Source organism: Rhipicephalus microplus, unplaced genomic scaffold, assembly GCF_043290135.1.
Source record: "Rhipicephalus microplus isolate Deutch F79 unplaced genomic scaffold, USDA_Rmic scaffold_909, whole genome shotgun sequence".
In the NCBI taxonomy this organism is placed as follows: domain Eukaryota; kingdom Metazoa; phylum Arthropoda; class Arachnida; order Ixodida; family Ixodidae; genus Rhipicephalus; species Rhipicephalus microplus.
This window is the reverse complement of record NW_027465462.1, coordinates 1-7,500: the sequence shown is the minus strand read 5'-3', so window position 1 is coordinate 7,500 and position 7,500 is coordinate 1. Positions and strand designations below refer to the sequence as shown.

The 7,500-nt window shown below is 60.0% G+C and overlaps 1 non-coding gene across 1 annotated transcript; it reads right to left on the bottom strand.

The window, feature by feature from the left end:
• Positions 1–1,587: 1,587 nt before the first annotated feature.
• On the bottom strand, positions 1,588–3,402 carry LOC142795850 (small subunit ribosomal RNA). The gene has a single exon (XR_012893357.1). It is a non-coding gene; the product is annotated as a small subunit ribosomal RNA (ribosomal RNA).
• Positions 3,403–7,500: the final 4,098 nt, after the last annotated feature.

Below are 7,500 nucleotides of genomic sequence, written 5' to 3'. Positions count from 1 at the left end.
CGCAAATCGAGCAAACGGTGTGTTTCGGACGGCGTTTCGCTTCCGCTACTTGCGAGTGCTTTCGTGGTCCACCCCTCTATAAATACTCGGGAGGCGTCGAAGCCGGTTCTCCAAGCCGGACCCGTAGGTATCGTTGTGTGCTCGCTCTCATTGGCCCGCCTAACCAGAAAATGCCTGCGGTACACCCATTTGGATAAGAGTGCACGCAGATGCGGGCCTCGACGGCTACACATTTCCTCGGGCGGCCGCCTCCCGGCCTCCGTGGAGCGCGGGATGCACGGTCCCATCGACAAGCCTCTCCCGTTTTTACCGTGGCGTCGCGGTTCACCACGGCGGGCGGGTCGGTCTCCTCCGCATAAAAAGGGGGACCCCCGCTTTTTGTTCCACGAAATCGCACAAGCTTTTTTCGCATCCACGGTTTGCCACCGCACACCAAAATGCCGATCCGGCTGCCTACTTTAGCCAACAGGTGGAGCCAGGCGCGCCGTACTTGCGCGGCACTTCCCACGTCCACCGAAGTCGGTGCCAAGGACCACTTTCGGCGCCGGAGCCGCGTACGAGCCTACTCGAGGCGGAAGAACGAAGCCAGCAAGGGCCTGGCCGCAAGTGCGTTCAATTGTCGGGACGTCCAAGTCCCTCGTTCTTCCGTGCTTCCTCTTTCGGCAAGTCGTTGCGGCACCTTCCCAAAGCGCGCAGACCCGCTAATCGCGACGAGCGCGACGTGGCCGTGCCGCCTTTCCCTCGGCAGCAAGCAAAACGCCTGGCAACGTCGACGCTCCCCTAACCGCGATCTCGCACCGTGTTTCGTGTGGCGAATTCAAAAGCCGGCCGGCGCTGCTGCAACCATTACGGTCGGTACGCATACGCCGCGGAGGGCGGGACGGTCATCGGAGCGTGCGGTTCCTCCATCGAGTACTGCGCACCTCGGCCGTCGCATCGCCGTGCCATGACCGGCCGCGCGTCAACGCGAACCGGTGCCAGCGAGATCCCTCGCCTGCAAGAACCGACCGGCAGCCTCCGTCACCCGAGGACGCGGAGGCGCTTGCCGCGGACGGCGGGACGGTATGCACTGGTGCACAGCGGACCCGTCACATCGCCAGTTCCTTGACCGACCGCCGACGCTTGTGCCGTTCCTCTCGTACTTGGCAGTCGCCGCGCGATTGTCGGGTCTCGTTCTTGCACGCTCGAACGGTCGGGAGGGCACTCGGCTGGCGTTTCGGGAACGCGCAGCCTCGCCTTCTACCGACGTAACCACGACTCGCCGTTCGCGCTCCGCCGCTCCTGTTTACAGTACTAGGCGGTCCCGCAGCGGTCGGGTCGCGCATTTCGAGCGCTTCGAGCCACGGTGCAGTGGCGGGTCGAAAGCCGACCTATGAGTGCGTTGCGCCGTTTGTACCCGCGTCCGCCACCTGGCCGACCGTCCAAGGTCGCGGTGTTGGCGTCCGCTGGGCGCAACAATTTGTCACGGGGTGCCGCTCCACATTCAGGCAGCCCCGTGGGGAAAAGCCGACCCCGCGTCCAAACGGGGTCAGCGGCAGAAAGTGTCGGGCGCAGACGCAGCTGAGGCGCTCACCCTTCACAATCCGTTAATGATCCTTCCGCAGGTTCACCTACGGAAACCTTGTTACGACTTTTACTTCCTCTAAATGATCAAGTTTGGTCATCTTTCCAACAGACCGGCGCAACCGAAAGGCCGCGCCGGACATCGGTCCGAAGACCTCACTAAATCATTCAATCGGTAGTAGCGACGGGCGGTGTGTACAAAGGGCAGGGACGTAATCAACGCGAGCTTATGACTCGCGCTTACTGGGAATTCCTCGTTCAAGGGGAACAATTGCAAGCCCCTATCCCAATCACGAAAGAAGTTCCACGGGTTACCCAGTCTTTTCAGACAGGGATAAAGACACGCTGCTTCCTTCAGTGTAGCGCGCGTGCGGCCCCGGACATCTAAGGGCATCACAGACCTGTTATTGCTCTGTTTCGTGCGGCTAGGAGCCGCTTGTCCCTCTAAGAAGGTTGTAAGGTGCTGGGAACCCCGCACCTATTTAATAGGCTAGAGTCTCGTTCGTTATCGGAATTAACCAGACAAATCGCTCCACCAACTAAGAACGGCCATGCACCACCATCCACCGAATCAAGAAAGAGCTCTCAATCTGTCAATCCTCCCAGTGTCCGGGCCGGGTAAGTTTTCCCGTGTTGAGTCAAATTAAGCCGCAGGCTCCACTCCTGGTGGTGCCCTTCCGTCAATTCCTTTAAGTTTCAGCTTTGCAACCATACTTCCCCCGGAACCCAAATACTTTGGTTTCCCGGAAGCTGCCCGCCGAGTCATTTGAGTAACTCAGGCGGATCGCTGGTTGGCATCGTTTATGGTCAGAACTAGGGCGGTATCTGATCGCCTTCGAACCTCTGACTTTCGTTCTTGATCAATGAAAACATTCTTGGCAAATGCTTTCGCAGTAGTTCGTCTTGCGACGGTCCAAGAATTTCACCTCTAGCGCCGCAATACGAATGCCCCCGTCCGTCCCTCTTAATCATTACCTCGTATTCCAAAAACCAACAGAACAGAAACGAGGTCTTGTTCTATTATTCCATGCAAGTTTATTCAGGCGACTCGCCTGCGTTGAGCACTCTAATTTTTTCAAAGTAAAAGCACCGGCCATCTCGAGGCACACAATGAAGTGCACCAAGAAAGAACCGGCATGATGTTCAGTCCGAGCCGTCGCATCGGGTAGATGCACTACTCGTCTGGAACTGAGATCCAACTACGAGCTTTTTAACCGCAGCAGCTTTAGTATACGCTATTGGAGCTGGAATTACCGCGGCTGCTGGCACCAGACTTGCCCTCCAATTGATCCTCGTTAAAGGATTTAGAGTGTACTCATTTCAATTACGGGGCCTCAAAAGAGTCCCGTATTGTTATTTTTCGTCACTACCTCCCCGTGCCGGGAGTGGGTAATTTGCGCGCCTGCTGCCTTCCTTGGATGTGGTAGCCGTTTCTCAGGCTCCCTCTCCGGAATCGAACCCTGATTCTCCGTTACCCGTAACAACCATGGTAAGCAAGTAACCTACCATCGAAAGTTGATAAGGCAGACACTTGAAAGAAACGTCGCCGGCTCGTGGCCATGCGATCAGCACAAAGTTATCCAGAGTCACCACACAATACGGGCCGAAACCCGATCGATCTTGGTCTAATAAAAGCACCCGTTACCCAAAGGGCTCCAGGCTCACTGCATGTATTAGCTCTAGAATTGCCACAGTTATCCAAGTAGGAAGAAACGATCTAAGGAACCATAACTGATTTAATGAGCCATTCGCGGTTTCGCCTTATTTCGGCATGTACTTAGACATGCATGGCTTAATCTTTGAGACAAGCATATGATTACTGGCAGGATCAACCAGGTAATCGTTCGACTGCGCGTCCGTCCTCGCCCTCGGCGGGCCGGACGCAGTCTGTGTGCGGCGGAGGCCACCTTCAGGCGCCCCAACACGCTTATTTTGCACTCCGAGATGACGGCGTTCGAGCTCGCTACGGCACAACCTTCCCGAAAGACGAGTGGGAGCCGTGCGGCAAGAAGCACGTTCATGCTCGCTCTTTTTCGTTGCATCGACTCGGTCGCGCCGTGCGGGTTGCCCAAGCCCGCTGCACTGTCGGTGGACCGGCCGGAACTAGCAACGGAGCCGAGACTGCAAAGCCGCCAGACGACGGGTCACGCCCGCGTCTTCGGCGCTTTCGCATCTGAATCGCCCGAGGACGACACGGAACACACCTCGATATCGTGGTAAAACGGCACCGTCCGACAACCAGCCCCTAACGCATCAAGCGGATGAGGCTGCAGACGACTGCCGTGGATTCCCCTGGAGCAGACCCGAGGACACGCTTGACGAGGCCGAAGCCCGCCGCATATCAGACACCCGGTCGCTTTCGCGTACGCCGCTCACGAGAACCCCCACATAATAGCAGCGATAAGTACCCAGACCTCCTTGGGCCCTAATACGAGCGTACTCGAGAAAATTTCACCGCGGGTGTGCCCCGAAACGTGTGGCATGTTGAGCGTGCCACAAGTCTACGTCGCTCTCAAACCCGCCGAGGTCGTAGAATTTGCGACCCTACTCACGAAATTCCCACCGAGGATACGGCCGCAAACGTACCGCACCTTGGGTAGGCCACGAGTTTGTGCAACACTACGCTGACGGCACAGCACCGAGGTCGTGCGCGCACGCACGGGAAAATTCCGCCGCGGTTTCTGCCGAAAACGTGAGGCACCACGACTCTCCGCAAGTTCGCGTCGACTGCGAAAGACCGAAGTCGTGAACGACGTGTCCGCTACTCGCCGCCGACACGCTGGACACCAAACGTACAACGACTCGACGGCGTCGTAGAGGCCCACGACGCGGTTTTCCTTAACGACGTCTCGGCGTGGCACCGACAGGTTAGAACGGCCGACCAACGTTCCCTGTCCGCCGTTCGGCTCAGTCGAAGGGCTCGGCGACTTCGGCAACGCTGCGAAGCCGCACGGTGACGCACGCCATGTCCCCATTTTTTTTTTTCTTTCTGCGTCTGCCGGGGTGCCCCTATAATAGCAGCGATAAGCACCCAGACCGCCGTGGGTCGCTCGCCCCGGCTGACGTGGTTTTTCGTACTCCTGCGGCGGTCGCCGTCAAGCACGTCCAAATACGCTACTTTCGTGGGCGCATTCACGCTCTTTCGCTTCGCCGGAGTGCCAGCACTCACTCTGCCAAAAACGGCGAACATCCGAGCGGCGGTTCCCACTTTTGCGTCGGCGTCGCAAACCCCGCCCCGGCAGACGAGGTTTGCCGTACTCGTGCGACGGTGGCCGGCGGGCACGTCGAAAGACGCCGATATCGTGCGCGAATTGGCGCACCTTGGCTTCACCGGAGTGCCGCCACTGACTCCTCCAAAAACGGCGAAGATCCGAGCGGCGCTTCCCACTTTCGCATCGGCGTCCCGAACTCCGCCCCGGCTGACGCGGTTTACCGTACTCGTGCGACGGTCGCCGGCGAGCACGTGGAAAGACGCCGATATCGTGCCCGAATCGGCTCCGTTCGGCTTCGCCGGAGTGCCAGCACTGGCTCGGCGAAAGACGACGAACATCCGAGCGACGGTTCTCACTATTGCGTACGCGTCGCAAACCCCGCCCCGGCAGACGCACTTTGCCGTACTCGTGCGACGGTCGCCGGCGAGCACGTAGAAAGACGCCGATATCGTGCCGGAATCGGCCCCGTTTGGCTTCGCCGGAGTGCCAGCACTCACTCGGCCACAAACGGCGAACATCCGAGCGGCGGTTCCCACTTAGCCGTCGGCGTCCCGAACTCCGCCCCGGCAGACGCGGTTGCCGAGCTCGTGCGACTAGCGACCGCGAAGCCGTCTCGCGACGCCGCTTTCGTGCGCGGCTCCCACTGCGACCTGGGTCACCCGAGGTCGACGAGCAAAAAAGAATGTCGAAAAAAATTTTTTTTTTTTTTGCGTCTGCCGGGGTGCCCCTATAATAGCAGCGATAAGCACCCAGACCGCCATGGGTCGCTCGCCCCGGCTGACGTGGTTTTTCGTTTTCCTGCGGTGGTCGTCGTCAAGCACGTCCAAACACGCCACTTTCGTGGGCGCATTCGCGCTCTTTCGCTTCGCCGGAGTGCCAGCACTCACTCTGCCAAAAACGGCGAACATCCGAGCGGCGGTTCCCACTTTTGCGTCGGCGTCGCAAACCCCGCCCCGGCAGACGAGGTTTGCCGTACTCGTGCGACGGTGGCCGGCGGGCACGTCGAAAGACGCCGATATCGTGCGCGAATTGGCGCACCTTGGCTTCACCGGAGTGCCGCCACTGACTCCTCCAAAAACGGCGAAGATCCGAGCGGCGCTTCCCACTTTCGCATCGGCGTCCCGAACTCCGCCCCGGCTGACGCGGTTTACCGTACTCGTGCGACGGTCGCCGGCGAGCACGTGGAAAGACGCCGATATCGTGCCCGAATCGGCTCCGTTCGGCTTCGCCGGATTGCCAGCACTGGCTCGGCGAAAGACGACGAACATCCGAGCGACGGTTCTCACTATTGCGTACGCGTCGCAAACCCCGCCCCGGCAGACGCACTTTGCCGTACTCGTGCGACGGTCGCCGGCGAGCACGTAGAAAGACGCCGATATCGTGCCGGAATCGGCCCCGTTTGGCTTCGCCGGAGTGCCAGCACTCACTCGGCCACAAACGGCGAACATCCGAGCGGCGGTTCCCACTTAGCCGTCGGCGTCCCGAACTCCGCCCCGGCAGACGCGGTTGCCGAGCTCGTGCGACTAGCGACCGCGAAGCCGTCTCGCGACGCCGCTTTCGTGCGCGGCTCCCACTGCGACCTGGGTCACCCGAGGTCGACGAGCAAAAAAGAATGTCGAAAAAAATTTTTTTTTTTTTTTGCGTCTGCCGGGGTGCCCCTATAATAGCAGCGATAAGCACCCAGACCGCCATGGGTCGCTCGCCCCGGCTGACGTGGTTTTTCGTTTTCCTGCGGTGGTCGTCGTCAAGCACGTCCAAACACGCCACTTTCGTGGGCGCATTCGCGCTCTTTCGCTTCGCCGGAGTGCCAGCACTCACTCTGCCAAAAACGGCGAACATCCTAGTGGCGGTTCCCACTTTTGCGTCGGCGTCGCCAACCCCGCCCCGGCATACGCGGTTTGCCGTACTCGTGCGGCGGTGGCCGGCGGGCACGTCGAAAGACACCGATATCGTGCGCGAGTCGATGCTTCTTGGTCTCGCAGGAGGGCCGCCACTCACTCCTGCAAAAACGGCGAAGATCCGAGCGGCGCTTCCCACTTTTTCGTCGGCGTCGCAAACCTCGCCCCGGCAGACGCGCTTTGCCGTACTCGTGCGACGGTCGCCGGCGAGCACGTCGAAATACGCCGATATCGTGCCCGAATCGGCCCCGTTTCGCTTCGCCGGAGTGCCAGCACTCGCTCGGCCAAAGACGACGAACATCCGAGCGACGGTTCCCACTATTGCGTACGCGTCGCGAACCCCGCCCCGGCAGACGCGGTTTGCCGTACTCGTGCGGCGGTGGCCGGCGGGCACGTCGAAAGACGCCGATATCGTGCACGAATTGGCGCTCCTTGGCTTCACCGGAGTGCCAGCACTCACTCGGCCAAAAACGGCGAACATCCGAGCAGCGGTACCCACTTAGCCGTCGGCATCCCGAACTCCGCGCCGGCTGACGCGGTTGCCGAGCTCGTGCGACTAGCGACCGCGAACGCGTCTCGCGACGCCGCTTTCGTGCGCGGCTCCCATTGCGACCTGGGTTACCCGAGCTCGACCAGCAAAAAAGAAGGTCGAAAATTTTTTTTTTTTTTCTGCGTCTGCCGGGGTGCCCCTATAATAGCAGCGATAAGCACCCAGACCGCCGTGTGTCGCTCGCCCCGGCTGACGTGGTTTTTCGTACTCCTGCAGCGGTCGCCGTCACGCACGTCCAAATACGCCACTTTCGTGGGCGCATTCGCGCTCTTTCGCG